The following is a 17,903-nucleotide window of genomic DNA, read 5'->3' as shown; positions in this document are numbered from 1 at the left end:
TACATCCCCTATCTCCTCCTCTACACATAACGCATATAAACACATTGGTTCTATATACAATCACACAATACAAACAATTAATGTATTCTAGCCACTGTCAAGTTCCATATCACATTCCATTGATTAGTTTCAGTTTGCCTAATCAACATACATTGTCTACAACAATCACGACTATCCTCCACCGATAGCCCCAAGCAGTTATTTCTAAAACAGAAAATAAATGCGCAAATGGATATTCAATCAACATTTCATTTCCTCATTTCTCACCAATTAATTATCCCAATTAATTAATCAATGTAATTAGGCCATTTTCCATAATTACCATTTCAACCCTTAGGTCCCATTTTCATCAATGATTCAACAATCATTCCATTTTTCTATGCCAAACATGCATCTAGGTTTATTATGAATAAAACCCCAACTTTTGTAAAATTACACAAAAGCCCCAAACTTTCACAAAATTACCAAACCAAGCCCAACATCTCAAAATACCAAAATTTAAAGACAAAACCCATAGAGAGGAGTAGGATATCCCTACCTCAAATTCGGAGTTCCAAAGGAGAAGACGACAAAACCCAACGTGCTCCAAAACCCGTGATTTTCAGATTAAAATGAAGCCCTCGACGATCAACAACTTTTTTGTAAAGGCCAAAGGTGAGTAAATCACTCCTACTAGATCAAAACCTAGAGAGAAGGTAGAGTCTAGAGTGAGAGGCTCAACAATGGTGTTTTTGGAAAAGTAAGAGAGAGAAGAGAAAGTGAAAAAGTGATTTGAAAAGTCACAATTTCGGGACTTAAACCCAGTCTTCCGCTCGAGCTTAAAACACCCCGCTCGAGCGGCCACTCACAGACTTCCGCTCGAGCGGCCAACCTCCCGCTCGAGCGCAGAATGCACTCGCCCAGCACTTTTGCAGAACCAGACCTCCGCTCGAGCTCCCAACCTTACGCTCGAGCTCACAACACTGCACACAAGATACTGGATGGACGTAATCTACGCTCGAGCGCCAACACCTCCGCTCGAGCGTACAGGCCAAAAATCTGGGCAACTAGTTTTGGTTTCTAAACTCAACCAACCTGTAACAAACCCGCTCAACACATCCCATAACTCAAAATACAAAGTAAAGAAAGGATGTAAACAAGATAATAAACAACTACCAACAACCACGGACACATGTCCGGATCACTATACAACAAGGGTAAACCCGGGATCGCTATAGAGTGTGTGTATATATATACACTATTCTACACACACACACACACACACACACACACACACACAGAGGGAATGAAAGACACATGGAGAAGACTTGGATTTGGCATAACATTTACGAATTAATTTCGCATAACGTTTACGTCCATTAAAAAGATATAAAAATTATGATAAATTATTATTAGTGATAGTTATGATCGCATAACGTTTAAGTAAATTAATAATTTTTTCATTCACTGTGCAATCATATTTGGAAAGCTAGTTGTTGTTGTTGTTGTTGTTGTTATTATTATTATTATTATTATTATTATTATTATTATTATTATTATTATTATTGTTATTATTATTATTATTATTATTATTATTATTATTATTATTATTATTATTTTGTTAAAATAATTAAAAAAATTAAAAAGAAAATGTTCGAGATCTCTAATTAAATCCTTATGATTCTACTTTAATGATGTGAAATGATAGGTGTCAACTTTTGATTGATCACATCTTTAATTATGTAGATTTTATTTTATTATCACATCATTAATAAAGATATAATTAACAATGATAAAATTTCTAATTATATAGATTTTCTAATGTTGTTTTAAAAAACAATTTGTAACACCCTCAAAATATGACATAAACCAACCCAAGAGATTTATAAGCATAACATGAAATATATTACTTTCATCCATCAAAGCTTATATTGCAAAATGTATTACATGCATTACACTTTCATAAATGTTCATTCTGAAATTACAGCATGTAATACTAATTAATTTACAACAAAATAAATGCCCTAAGGGCTTATATCTTTCCAAGATATCACTTGGTTACAACAAAAAGTCCTAGCTCTATACATATAAAGCCCTTGGCATAAATAAATATTTAACACAAAATGAAATAACAAAACGGAGCCTTCAACTCCTAAACCTCCCAATTTATGTTCTTGGAGGCGGCATGTCACCCATACCTGAAAATGGTTTCCCAAATAGGATAAGCCAAAGCCCAGTAGAGATATGCTAAAACATTATATGAGATTTAACTAAGATATAAGCATCAGATAAACGGGTAATACTCTTAATCAACACATATTCTTTCGAAGACCATTCATTCATTTTGGGTAAATCTATTAACCAAATTCATTATTATCTAATCAACCAAAATGAGATTACAACTCAATGGTTCACAATTCAGTTCATTCATCAATCCAACACTTTTATTTTCTTGCCATTTTACGGAATCACATCTGAGGGAACCGACACCCATATATATACATAAGATTTCGGGACTTTCAACCTAGGCACTCCGGCCAACTTAATTTTCAATGGAGTCCATCCCCTATCTCCTCCCAAACAATATAGAGTACATCCCCTATCTCCTCCGAAACAATGATACATATGCAATGTATTTAATAATGTGTCATATACAATGACTACCAAATTCACATATTCAATAATTTAATCAAATCGTCATATTCAATAACATAATCCGCATGATTAGTTTCAATTTACCTAATCCTCATGCAGTTTCTACAACAATCATAGCTATCCTCCACTGATAGCCCAAAACAGATATACAATCTATCAAAAAGATAATTTATCATATTTTCCATAGGTGAGTGATTTATCAAATCTAACTACATACTTCATTTATACATCCTCCCAATTTCATATTTCTCATATCAATTTCATTATTTATTCAAATAATTTATTTAACTCATATTAGGGTAAATCTTTCCCTTTTTCCAAATATTAAACCCAAGACCCAATTTCATCAATTATACTCAAGTAACATTCATGTTCAAGACCTCACATACACATATGGAGCCAAATATAGAAAACCCTTCTTTCAAAATTCAAACCCAAACCCTAACTTCACCCAAATCTTCCCAAATCCTACCATTTATACAAAATGACAAATATCTAGGTTAAAACCTATAACAAAGAGTAGAATATCCCTACCTCAAGAAGAGATGATGAGCCAAGCAAGAGAGAAACCCCAAAGATGCCAAAATCCCACTCTATTCGGTTTAAAAGGTAGATCTTGAGATGCTCCAGCTTTTTAATAAAGGCACAAAGGTGTAGAGATCACTTGATCTAGGCCAAAATGTAGAGAGAGGGAGTATTTTAGAGAGAGAAAGTCTCAATCTAGGTTTTTGGAAAGTTTTAGAGAGAGAAAGGGATGAAAAAGTGATTTAAAACGTTACTTTCGCGATCTGATATATGCGCAGTCCGCTTGAGCGGAGAGTTTCACGCTCGAGCGTCAGACACAAACTTTTGTTCCGCTCGAGGGCAATAAAGGCCGCTCAAGTGCCAAGACACAACAACAAGGCACTACCCGCTTGTAGACGCGCCCTCGGGCTTCATGTTTCTACAGTTCGGACTCAAATGTCACAGTTCTGAATCTAATCCCACAAAGTGCAATGCGAGACCGATAAATCACCAAAGAGTCCAAATCCGGCAAATCGTTTTGGAAAACTGATTTTTAAGAAAGAAGTGCCAAACATGGACTGCTTTGCCAGATACAAAGTCGCCACCTAAATGTTTTATTTTGAGAAATTTAGGAAACCCTGACTCGTTGCCTAAGGCCACGTGTCCGTCATCACCAAAGTTGCCTCGGCTCGGGAACTTGGGTATGATTGGGGAAGGTCATCTATGAGCACCCCCACTCGCCTGATCAAAGAGCGGCTTGTACTAAGCATGATATCTTGTTTTTGAAAACATATGCGTTCTTATTCTGGTTAATTAGCTAGAATTACTATGTGATGCGCACAACACACAAGTATAGACTAGATCGCCTAATTTGAAACAAAGCATCACATATTCGTTTGTTTTAAAAGGGTTTGGAGTTTGCTACCCGCAAGTAGGCTAAAACACAGATTTCGATGAATTGTCCCAATTCAAGCAATCCAACCTTCACCCACAGGCATTCAGGCAGTTATATCATATAAGCAAATAGCCTCATGGCAAGCATGCTTTCATGTTAACACTCACATACATGCAAGATGCTAAAGCATAAACACTCACAGTGTATTCCGAGCCAAAAAAAGAAACCAATTAGAAATCATGCATGATCCTAGTTCATGTTAAGATGGCTAATGCATCGCATGCAAAGTGCAACTAGAAATAGGTTCGGCTATTCTAAGATGGCATATGAGATGCGACAATTTGATACATGTTTTCAAGTCGAAATTGAAATACAATGCAGTTAGTATGATGCGCCGAGCCCGGTGCATGCAATATAGATGAATGATGCAAACATGCAAGCATAAGGTATGCTAAATGAAATATGCCCTAAAACTAACCATCATAAGCGGTTAAGTAAAAGGGAGAAAGAAATAGGGGTTGGAAAACATGCAAACACTCACGCACACTTATTAAAAAATTCGCCCTCTCGACGGAGGGTCTGGATAAATAATACAAACCGAATAATTAATCAACTACCCTAGCTAATTAAATATTACAAAACCCTTAACTAATTTAAACAAATTAACTAAGCTATGAAACTAAAGAGGCCGCCGCAGCTCCGCCTCGAAATGATTGAATGATGCATGCTCGATCGCCTCGCTCGGAAACCCGTTGTCATGCCACATGTTGCCTCTGTTTGCACTGTTTTACACCTCTAAAAACTGCACAAGTCCCAAGGATGCTTTCGAACCACTCCCTGAGCACTGTGGGATGTCAGCGGCCAAAATATAGGAACACCGGCCATGTGGAATTGGTCATCGACCATTTGTGAGGATGTCGGCCAATAATGTTTAGTCAATCGGCACTGAAAATGGCCGGCCGACCATATCTTCCTACAGAATGTTGTTTTGCTGCAGCAGAGGACAAACAGAGCATGGCAATGCATTTTCAAGACAATATTTGCACAACCACCCTCCCTATCATGTCATGAACTCAAGGGAGTATGGTTCTCGACCCTCGGACCATTAATCACGCATTTCAATACATGATGGCCAAAGGAGCAAAGTGTGAAAATCAATGTAAAATGAATGCACAAAAATACATGAATGCCTAAAACTCTATCATGTTGGATCAAGAGCGTCGGCGACCAAGGATTGAGGCACGTTTCATCACTTCAAGTACGAACATTTCTCAGTCCTCGTGTTTGGCTTATCACCCAAACCAAACACAATGCAATGCATGTATGCCAAATACAATGCAACATGGAAATGCAATACAATGTAATGCAACATGAGCATGCCAAATGCAATGCAATGCACCCTAGCATGTAAACAACATGGCATGCAACAAGTATACAATACGACTATGCAATCTAGATACGCAAATATACAATGTGATAGGCATGCAACAATGATACCAACAATAAGTATGCGGCAACATGCAATGCGATAAGCATACAATAATGTACAAACCGCATGATCTATGGACTTATACTGAAAATGGATAGGCCTCAGCCATACCAAAACTGTCACGCCCCAAACCCGCCCCTAAAAGTTTAGGCATGACCTATTCAGAAACGGACGCGTAACCTGGTAACATAACATACGGGGCCTTATCGGAAGCACGAAAAAAAAAATGGAAATAATGAAACAAATAAACTCCATTGAGCTACTTCTACATGCCAGGATCTCATTCATCACATGCATTATAGTGGATAGATAAAGTTCTAATTATAACCCGGAGCATATACATACACATTTACAAGGCCAGCCCCATGATAGGGCATATACAAAAAAAAATGAACATGAAAGTATATACAACAACCTTAGAGGGACACCCATAAACAAGTCAACATCTTAACAACTTGACAAAATAAATGGCTTATACAGTGCCTGGACATACGAAGGTTGACAAAAGAAAGCGGGCGTCTTGGCTAGGACTGACCACCTGATTGGTGACCTACAAAAACAGACATAATAGAGAGTGAGCCGGGCACAGTGAATAGTAATACATAAATAAAATGATGCTTAGCTTGAAACACAATACATGTCAATGTAATAGTCTGATTCTGTGCTAAGTACATAACGGCCTTAGGCCCAATCTTGCAACATAAACTTGATGGCTATAAGCCCTTGAAATGTGGTGGCACGAGGCCCTTGAAACATTGGCATAAAGCCCTTGAAACTTGTTTGATCTTGTAGTATATTCAAACTTGTAACATATACTTGAAACATACCTGAGCATACTTGAACTTGTAACATACTGGAAACATGCCTGAAACATACTTGAACATCATTCATTAATTCAAACGGAACATATTATAACTAGAGCGTTTCTTGTTGTATCATGTCATTATCGTACGCTTAACAATAGGAGACTAATTCACATTCTCATGAGAGTCACATAATAATGCTAAACTTTGCACTTATATCGTAGATTCTGAATAACTTCCAATTCATAAGCAACATAGCAAAATAACTTCAAATTCATATGGATACACATAGTTACTCTTATATTTACTCAGAATCTATTCTTCAAGAATGAACATAAATTCTTTTGGGTAAATGACTTAATTCACGTGCTCTATTAATCAATAGTATATGCCGTTGTTTAATCGTTCTTATATGTTAACATAGTTGCCTTGCCTTGTAATTAATAGAGTCCTAATGATAACCGTTACATCATTCCCACGAGTTGACATAATTAACATAAAGTTAACAGGACAAAGTAAGCACATTTTCATTAGATTACAGATGACTTTATCGGTTTCAGAATTCCACAGTTCGGCCCTTGGCCTGAGGGGTTCACACATTCACGATAGCCTTTAGGTTTCATAGATTCACAACTTATTACATCGACCTTCGGCCCTTTGGATTCACAAGTTCACAAGTTTGGCCCTTGGCCTCATAGCTTCATAATTTCACAAATGGCCCCTAGCCACATAAGTTCACAAGTCGGCCCTCGGCCTCATAAATTCACAAGTCAGCCCCTGGCCTCATAAATTCACATATACATAATTTAGCTTTTGGGTTTCATAGGTTCACAATTCGGCTCTTGGCTTCATAGTTTCACAATTCACAATTCGGAAATTCATACTTCACAAATGGCCCTCGGCCACATCGTTTCATATTTCACAAGTTGGTGATCCATACTTCACAAATTCGATATGCATATTTCACAAATCCTTTTTCGTGTTTCCATAATTTCACAATGTTCCTCATATAGCATACACCTTTGATGTTACCATAATTTCGCAATATTTACGTAGCATACATAACATACATGTCAACATAATTCTTACGACGAAGATCATAACGTCAATAACAATAATCATTAACGGTTAAAGATACATCGAAGTACTACTACTCACAGTGCTACAACGGAGTGCTTGGCCCTCCTGAAGTGTGCCCTGTACACATATATAACTTAGTCATTAGTTCTTTTTTCTTCTTTCATTATTCTTCACAAGCCTACCATTACCCATCCATTATACCACAATTTCGTCCATCTCAATATATCTATATATAGAAATAGAAGATTACCATTCTTGCAAACACAATATGGAATTTATAACCAATCACTTCGATTTCAAGATAGGAAGGAATTGTATGGACATCTTCCACATTTTTCCAAAAATAAATCACTCTCTTGATTTTAATAACTAAGCAAGCCCACAATTATTTAGCAAAATAATTTGGGATTAACCCATTTTGGAAAACTCCACATTTTAGGTCACAAAAATCAAAGTCAACATAGTCAATACTATCTCACATAATCACTACAATTCAACATAAGCAACATGATTCAACTCAACATCATTAAATATAATTCAACATAATTCAAGAGGAATTCTTAAATTCCATTTCAACATTCTATAACCGAGTTTATGTCATCTATATCATTAATAAATCATTTCCACAAATTTCCTTCTCATTATAACATGATTTACATTGCTCATAACAAAATCCATTCGCAAATTTTAAACATAATTTTCAAACATGACCAAATTCCAATTAAACTTGAACACATATAATTCAATACCTCAATTTCACTATTCTACTTTCAATTTGGGCCAAATCATTGGGTATCATCATTAATCAACCTAGGGTTTCAAGAAAAAATGAAGATTTTTAACAAAAATTCACACTTCTTAAATCACCACTTTTAATTCCAAATTTCCCAATGATTCTACACCTAGGATTCACAATTCATCATTTTAACCCACCAATTTAACTTCCAACATCTCAAACTCTAAATCCCCAAATCTCATAATATGCCCTAGATTATAAAAATGAAGATTTTTGCATTAAAATAATGAAGTTGCCACAAATCTATCCATAGATGTAAGTATTGAGGAGATCTAGAACCCCTACCTCGAAGAACAAACAAAGGAGCGAGCTTGGATGAGATTCCACCTCAATTTCGAAATTCAATCGGTTGGAAATGTTGACCCTTTCTTGTTCTCCACCCTTGATACAAGATCTATAGAGGATTTGTTGATAAAAGTGGAGGAAATCAAGGTTTTGGAAGCTAGGGTTTCGGACATGGAAGAGGGGAGAAGAAGAGAGGAAAACAAATTGCAAGAAATGGTCCAAAAATCCCGTTTTTAGAGCTGCTGTCCCGCACAGACCGCACGTGCGGCACTATTCCCCGCACGTGCGGCTCTGCTTCCAACACAGGTGTGAAAACTTCAAACGGGTATAACTCTCTCATCGGGACTCCGTTCTAGGTCGTTCTTGTGTCCAAATCGAAGCCCTGGAAATAATCTTTCCAATGGTTCTAACCTCACATTTAAATTCAAAGTGTGGAAAAAGAAAAGGACAAATGAATGACGGCTTATCGTAGGTTAACTATTCGCCTTTGAGCAGGTTAAGCAGCACCTCCAGAATCCGACTGTGTTGTCGCCGCCAGAGCTGGGAAAACCTTTGATTCTATACCTGTCAGTGATAGACACGACTATGGGATGCAAGCTCACTCAAGAATCTAAAGATAGGGTGGAGAAAGACATCTAGTACTTGAGCAATAAAATGCTAGAATACAAGATCCACTATACTCTGTTAGAGAAAGCTTGCCTAGCCTTGGTATGGGCTCCTAGGAAGTTGAGGCACTACTTGTTAGCTCACTCTGTAATCCTGGTTTCGAGATTAGATCCCATCAAATATCTCTTTGAGAAACCAACGGTTACGAGTAGTCTAGCTCGTTGGTTGCTTCTCCTCTTCGAATTTGACCTCAAATATGTCACCCGCAAGTGTAGACGTCCCCGAACGCCCCGGGAGGATGAGTCCCGTTCTGTTCATTTGGGGTTACTACAGTTCGGACTCGACGTGTGTCACGGTTCTTAATCTGAACCAAAGAGTCCAAATCTGGCAAATCATTTTTGAGAAACTGATTTTTGAAAAAGTAGTGCCAAACATGGACTGCTTTGCCAGATACAGAGTCGCCACCTAAATATTTTTTTATGGGAGAATTTAGGAAACCCTGACTCGGTGCCGAAGGCCACATGTCCGTCATCACCGGAGTTGTCTCGGCTCGGGAGCTTGGGTACGATCGGGGAAGGTCAGCTATGAGCACCCCCTTTCGCCCGGTCCGAAGACCGGCCTCTACTAACCGTGATATCCGTATTTGAAAACTTTATGTGTTCTTATTCCATTTATTAGCCTAGAATTTACTATGTTATGCGCGCAGCAAACAAGTATAGACTAGATTGCCTAATTTGAAAACAAGCATTGCATATCCGTTTGTTTTGGAAAATGCTTTGGATTTGCTACTCGCAAGTAGGCTAAAACACGGATTTCAATGAGTTCTTCCAACTCAAACAATCCAACCTTCACCCACAGGCATCCAAGTAGTTTATAACACATAAGCATCTAGCCACATGTTAAGCATGATGACATGGCAACATTCACACTCATGCGATATGCTAAAGCGGAAATACTTACATCGTACTCCGTGCCAAAACAAAGAACTTGTTAGCAAACATGCATGATCCAAGTCCATGTTAAGTGCCTAATGCATCGCATACAAAGTGTTGCTAGAATAGGCTCGGCTATCCTAAACATGGCATGTGAGAAATGCACAACTATCACATATTCAGTTTAGAATTTGAAGTACAAATGCAGTTAGCGTGATGTACCGAGCCTAATACATGTAGCATAAATGCATGAATGCACGCATGCGTAGCATAAGGTATGCTAATTTAAACGTGCCCTAATCTACCATCATAAGCGGGTAAATAAAAGGGAAGAAAGACGCGAGGTTGGAAGACATACACACACTCACGCACACTTATTACATCTTTACCCTCACTCGGAGGGATCGAATAAATATTACAGATTAATTAACTACGCAAGCTAATTAATATTACAAATTAATTTAATTAACGAATTAAATAAACTAAGAAAAGCAGATAAATCGCCTCGGGAAACGCGCCGCCATGCACAAGCTGCCTCTGTCTTCTTTCCTCTGCTCCTCTGGAGGCTGTCAAAACCTCAGGACTGCATCCCTGGACACTGGGGAGTGCCACCGGCTGAGTGGAATTACCACCGACACTGGTGTGTGGCCATCGGCACAAAATGGAGTTGTCGGCAGAGGAAAGATTGCCGGCCGGCACCTTACACTGCCGGTCGGCAAAGAAAGCCTGCAGAACCTGCAACTCACAGCAACAGAGGGAAAAACAAAGCATGGCAGCACAATTCAAGGCATGTATGCACCAACCATGTCCCTTATCATGATAATGACTCAAAGGGGCATGTGCCTCGATTCTCGGACCACCAATCACGCATTTCCATGCATGATGGCCCAAATAATCAACTGTGCAACTTCAATTTCAAAATGCATGCAAACCAAATAAACACACAAGGAGGCCTAACCTCTATCATACTCATCTCAAGAGGCAAGGTGATGCATGCAAGATGCAATGCAACTTAGGCATACGAGCTAAGGATGCAACATGCCGATACAAGCAAACATGCAAGGTGAGCATGCAAATAAGCAAAGGATGGTCTTAAACATGAATTAGGCAGCTCTAGTTAGGCCCAAAACAGTGGCCATAATGCCCAAAAATGAAGGCTAAACATACATGCACACATACACATGTTAAGGCCCAGCACTTAGGCACAAAGCAAGCAACATTCAAGCACACTTGAAAGAGGCAATCATGAACAATTGGCATGCAACGCGAGCTCTAAAATCATGTTATAAAATGATGCCAAATCACATTAAACAAGACAAGCAAGTGCATGCAAGCATGGTCCAAGTACTTGAAGCAAGTCATGAAGCTTTGAAGCATGTTTATCACAACAAACATGACATGCATTAAACTACTAAAACAGATTTTTAGCATGTCAAAACAAGGCCAAAGGACTTCTTAGATGGCATCTAAGTGGCTCAAATACAAAGGCATACATAGACACCAAAACATGGAGCATTGCTACACAAGCTTCCAAAGCATTAAAGGGGCATGCAAGGCAATCAAACAAGCATGGAAATGGGACTTAAATAACATGTGGCGGGACCCCAAATCACCAATTCGATGCAAAGATGTCATGCTACACATGCACATACCCAAGGCCAACAAGCCCAAATACAAAGGAGCTATATGATGCATGCCAAATTTGACCCAAGCAACTTAGGACAGACCTAGAACATGGCAAAATAAGCACATATCTTCACAAGACTAAGCCTAAAACATGCTCCAACAAAGGCTAACAACCTAAGGCACATTAAGGCATAAACAAGGCATTACATGGCAACTATGCTAAGCATGCATGGAGTACGAAAACCAATTTAAAATCATGTTATATTATGGATATATAAGCATGAAAAACAACCTAAACATGCTCAACACACACTCAAGCATAATGCTCTCTCAAGAGACCAAAACATGCCATTTTCAAGGACAACAAGGAGAGGGGGTGGCCCTCTCCTTCTTGGGACTTCAAGGCATCATCTTCACCACTGAAATCCCTCAAGATTTCAGTGGTGAAGAGACCCCAACACCAAAATCCCGGAGCTAGCACAAAATGGCCCAAAATGAGGCCTTTCAAGGCCTAAGGGTGGTCAACTACCCTCAAACAACAAAACACTCTGAATAAACAATAAAGAGGGTCTAAAAACAGAACTTTTTTATGTTATACAATAAGCACAAAAACAGCTCTAAGATAGATAGAAAATCAATGCAAAAAAGGGGAAAAATGGGACTAGATTCTCACCCTTGAAGCCTTCTTCACAAATGGTGCTCCAATGGCCTCCTTTTGCTTGAATCCAATGCTAAAACTTCAAAACCAGTCCTTTAGAACCTCAAGAGCCAAAGGAAGGTGAAACACTAGGTGTTTGTGTGCAATAGTAAGACACAAAACACCTAGTGTACAAAATGAGAGGGAAAGAGAGATAGAAAATGTATCTAACTCAAACCCTAAAACCAGAGCTCAACAATGGCTGTTTTTGCTCTCAAAATATCTCAACTCTCCAACCTCTCTAGCCAAGAGACAAGCCTCTCTCTATATGTCTTGTAAAGCTTACAAGACAAGCTTTACAAGAGGGAGATCCCTCCATACACGTGTATGGAGGGATGCAAAAGCAAGACAGCTGTCTAAAAATATCTGCAAAAGTAGATGAACAGCAATCGGCCGGCCAAAAATGCCATCTTGGCCAAAAGGAGTGCCGACTGGCACAAAATAGTGCTGACCGGCAACAAAAAGTGCCGGCCGACAATAAAAATTGCCGATGGCAGCAAACACCAGCCGGTGGCCTCTAGCCACTGCCGGTGGTGGGTGGGGATGGTCTACAAGCCCCACCCTGCCTCTCAAGGGTAAGATGCAAGTGTTTGGTGCAAAACCAGACACCAAACGGTCGAGTTCGGGGATCCTGAGCCAAGGCGCGCGAGCCGAGACCTCCGGGAACTCCAAACGAACACAAACATGGATAATCACCGAGTGTTCAAACGGTGACGTCCAAGTCTTGAGGACGGTCAAAAATGGGGTGTCTACAGTTGCCCCTCTTTGACAGAACTCGAAAGTCATATCAATGACGGGAGTGAATGTCAAAGCCCAGAGACGACCCATTTTTGACAAGGCCGAAGACTTAGACAGACATGCAAGACAAACAAGATATGCGCCCAAAGGCGGGGGCAAAATGCAAGACAATGCACAGAGCCGGACATAACTTATGATCATGCAAATAAAGCTGTAATGAAGCAAACATGCGACAGTTTTAAGCTAGCATACCAAACTACACTGCAATGGAGAAAGGATGTAAGAGAATTATGGAATTCTCAATACGTCTCACTCGGAGATACAATACCTGTGCGGCTTGTCTGGTTACACCAGCCTCAAATGAACCGTACATACAATATCGTGCCTGAAAAGAAAACAAACTTAACAGGTACAATATCGTTAGCAACATGCATGACAATGCAAATGTGGATGCAAAACGAAATGCAATATATACAAAACAATGTATAAATAATGCAAATGAAGATGCAATGTAATTGAAACAATGCAAGCTACATGCAAAGCATTTGAATCGTGATCCAATCACGAGCGGTTCGAAACCACACCTATGTCAAATAGATTGATGGAGATAACAAGTCTGTCTACCATAGAACGGTCAACTGAACTATGAGTATTGTAGACAGACGCAAGAACAAGTATTTGGTGGAATCGACATAAGTGGGGAAACGACCCGCTGGAGAAAGGACTACGATCCTAATGCCGGATGCAAAAATTACACTACAATGTAATACATGAATATGGCACGCGGGCCAAACCAAATCTTGCCTAGGAAAGGCATGTACACATACAAACCATGTGTAACACAGAAAAGGTGCCGCAACCCTCAACCAACATATCAGCGTGGAATCGGCGCGATACACATGCAGAACTGTGTTTTAACATGAAAAGTAAGGGCACATACCAGACCAAGCTCAACCTGGAAAGGCGTAAGCCATAGGCGGAAGGTGATGCAATGAATGCATGCAATCTACAATGCAATATCTACAAATATGCAATGGAATGGATATGGATACAATGGATATGGCACGCAAGCCAAACCAAATCTTGCCTAGGAAAGGCATGTACACATACGAGCCATGTGTAACACAGAAAAGGTGCCGCAACCCTCAACCAACATATCAGCGTGGAATCGGCGCGATACACATGCAGAACTATGTTTTAACATGAAAAGTAAGGGCACATACCCGACCAAGCTCAACCTGGAAAGGCGCAAGCCATAGGCGGAAGGTGATGCAATGAATGCATGCAATCTACAATGCAAATGCATGACAATGCACTATGATGCAATGACTATGTTTGAGGTTTTCCCTATCTTACCAATAGGGCGATATACTAGGTTGGTTCAGTATCCAGGACTGAGGCGCAGACAAGCTGCCTCAATCTATGGGTTTCCATACAGATTTCAAGCCGAGGATACACCCCTGGGTATTTAAACCAGACTTTAGTCTCGGAACTCCCGAACCTTTGCGTTCTAGGCATAAGCCATTCGAACTCTAGTTTCCACCATCCCAGTTGGTCTTCTAGGAACTCACCGCGAACATAGGCAGGTGGCTTTACCAGACCACCAAAAGTCGTTCGGGCACGACAAACACCAAAGGAGTTGCACCTTTAGAGGATTTAAGGTCTCCTAGACCGGAATGCAAAATGTATGCATGACTATGCATGTTTTTTTTTTGTTTTTGTTTTTTTGAAATGCAAATGATGCAAGTGATGCATGTTGCATGGAATGCGCGACAACACGCAGCTTAAGACATGTACAAAGCAATAGTGTGCACACCAATGCATTAAAGGTCTTGCACCTTCCAAGGATTTAAGGTCTCGCCAGACCGTGCGTGTTTAAGGTCTCGCCAGACCGTGCGTGTTTAAGGTCTCGCCAGACCGTGCGTGTTTAAGGTCTCACCAGACCGTCGTATTGCACGACGGTGTGATGCGCAAAATAGCGCAATGCGTTAGGCAACGCGAGTGCATAGGACAGTGCGATGGAATGCATGCAAAATGCAATGAGATGCGCAAAATAGCGCGAAATTTGAAATGCACAAAACAGTGCGATGCGCAGAACAGCGCGAGGTTTGAAATGCAATGCACAAAACAGTGCGACGATTTTGAAATGCACAAAACAGTGCGACAGTTTGAAATGCACAAAACAGTGCGATTGATATGCGATACACATGGGGCAACTTTTGGACCTTGCAAAAGCCAAAAGGATACGAAAAGGATACACCTTGCATGGGTTGAAGTGCTACGCATGCCAGATGCAGTCCGAAGTCAGAACGGAGGCCGATCGAGCGTCGGGAATGCACTTTCTTGCACTTTCTTGAGCTATGAAGACCAAAAACTCCTCACATGGCCTAAACAAGGCTGTGGGAACATCACCGGCCGGGAGGGAAGGTCACCGGCTCTCCACCGGCTGCAAAACAATTCCATCGGCACAAAAAAGTGCCGGCCGGCACAAAACATTGCCGACCAGCAAACAGTTACTGATGCGGGGCAGTTTTGACTTTTCACCTTGGGTGTTTTAAAATAGGGTTTTAAACCCTATTTTCTCATTCCTCCTTCGCCGAAATCCCTTGCTCTCTCTCTCTAGAGTGTTTCTCTCTCATTTTTCGCCCGTTTCTTCGCGTTCTACGCCCGTTTCGTCGTCGGATTCGCGATTTTCTTCGCGTTTCGGACATTTTCCACTGATCACATTCTTGTTTCGGTGCCTCGTTTGGCGTTCCCGCCTTTTCGGGGTTTGTTCCCCCCACTTTCCTCTTCATTTCCGTGCCTTTTCACATTCCGGCCTTCCCGGCCATTTTCAATCCTCTCAGGGTTTGACTTTTCGCATTTTTGCCCGGTTTTCCTTTTCCCGGCCATTTTCTCATCATCTCGGATATGGCAGACGACATTCCACGTGGCGGGACTCCCCCGGACCACGAGATGGATCCCGGGGTCGAGGTCCTACCGTTAAGCGAGCGCCCGTTCGACCCGGCGACCTACCAGCCGGCGATCCATATTCTGCCCCCCGACGGCCTGCGTCAGTTCCGGAGCTTCGAGAGGCATGTGGCGCCTGAGCTACTACTGCGCGAGCCTACCTCCCACCTTTCATTCGGCACTTCCGAGGTAACTCTCTTTCTTCTGCTTTACTTTCCGCAATGTAGGATACAAAACTGTCATAGTTAGTTGTATTATTTAACTGCTGAAAACCGATATGCTTTAGACTGTAGTTGAATGTAAACATACATGCAACTGACATCTGCTTAAGACTGACACATGCACACACACTGCACTAGCCCCGAATCATTCAAACACACTGCGCTCACTGTATTCTACTGCATACACACTGGCACCCAGTATTTGTCTGAATCTGTTAGATTTGCACACAATGCTATATCTGTTCTGAAACACCCAAACACGCTGACACAGCACACGTATTTTACTGCAAGCATACCAGCACCTGGTATTTGCCTGAAACTCGTCCAACTTGCACACATGCTTTATCTGCTTTTTTTTTTCCAAAACTGCATTTTGAATGTTGTCTTGCAATTGTTATTTTCTGTTTATAGGAGGGTTCCCATACCATCCGTGGGTATGGGAATACTGGTGCACGGGAGTGGTATGATGAGCTCCCTGACGCAGTCCGACACATCGTAGACCGGGCGGGCTTCGGCACCTTCTGCCGAGGGCTCTCCAGATTGTCCACATGCAGACCTCTCCTCCCCGCTCTGGCGGAGAGGTGGTGGGACACCACCGATTCTTTTCATTTCTCTGCTACAGGGGATATGACGATGACCCCTCATGATTTCTCGATGCTCACAGGCATCGGGGTGGGGGGTGATCCGATCCCTTTTGACATCGCGATGGATGAGTGGACCGCCGCTCAGGTCTATCTACTAGGAGAGGTGCCACCCCTAGCTCGCCCAGGTTTCGTTCGATATTCCTGGTTTGAGGTCCAGTTTCGGGTCTAGCCCGTGTTGGAGGAGGCGGCGGAGATGACCCCGGAGGACGTGAAGAGGTATGCTCGCGGCTTCCTCATGTTCCTGTTCAAGAATACCATCTTCGCCGATCGGGCGAACACCGTGCCTCTCTGTCTTCTCAGCGCACTGGTGGACGTCCGGGATATTCTGCACTATGATTGGGGCGACGCTGCTCTGGCCACCCTTTACGGGTACATGAGCTCAGCTTCGCGCGGCAGCGGCCAGCTACTTGGAGGTTACTGGCGGGCTTGGGAGGTACACTTCTTCTCCGCTTTTTCATTCCTGTCTCGTACTTTCTATACTCTGTACACTGCACACACTGTAGTCTGCTCTATACTTGCTGTATACTGTACACCCGGCACACACATACATTCTGCTTTACACTGACTGTACACTGCTTACACTGTACACTGCACACAATACACTGCACAACACACGGCTCTGCCATTTCTGCTTTATCTGACGGTCATACTGACATCTGTTTTGCAGTTGTGGGTTTACGCTTACTTTCCTAGGCTTGCCCCCGTGCCAGTTGCGGAGACCCCTCTGGTTGTCCCCTTTTCACGCCGCTTTGACGGGAGATGCACCCGGCGGCCGCGAGAGACTTTCGGCTTTTTCCGCCGATACTTCGACACCATTACCCCTGCTGAGGTATGTTTTACTTGCAATTCATTTAAGCTTCGCTTTCCCACTGTATATTTCAGTAACAGTAGATAACAATCGGTCTGTGACTTTCAGATCACTTGGCGGCCGTGGGCTCCGTTGCCAGCTGTGACTCGAGATCGGTTTGCCGGTGCCGATGAGACCTCACGTTTCCGGATCTTGC

This window comes from Camellia sinensis, chromosome 4, assembly GCF_055761805.1.
Source record: "Camellia sinensis isolate YWXY chromosome 4, ASM5576180v1, whole genome shotgun sequence".
Lineage (NCBI taxonomy): Eukaryota > Viridiplantae > Streptophyta > Magnoliopsida > Ericales > Theaceae > Camellia > Camellia sinensis.
This window is presented reverse-complemented; position numbering follows the sequence as displayed.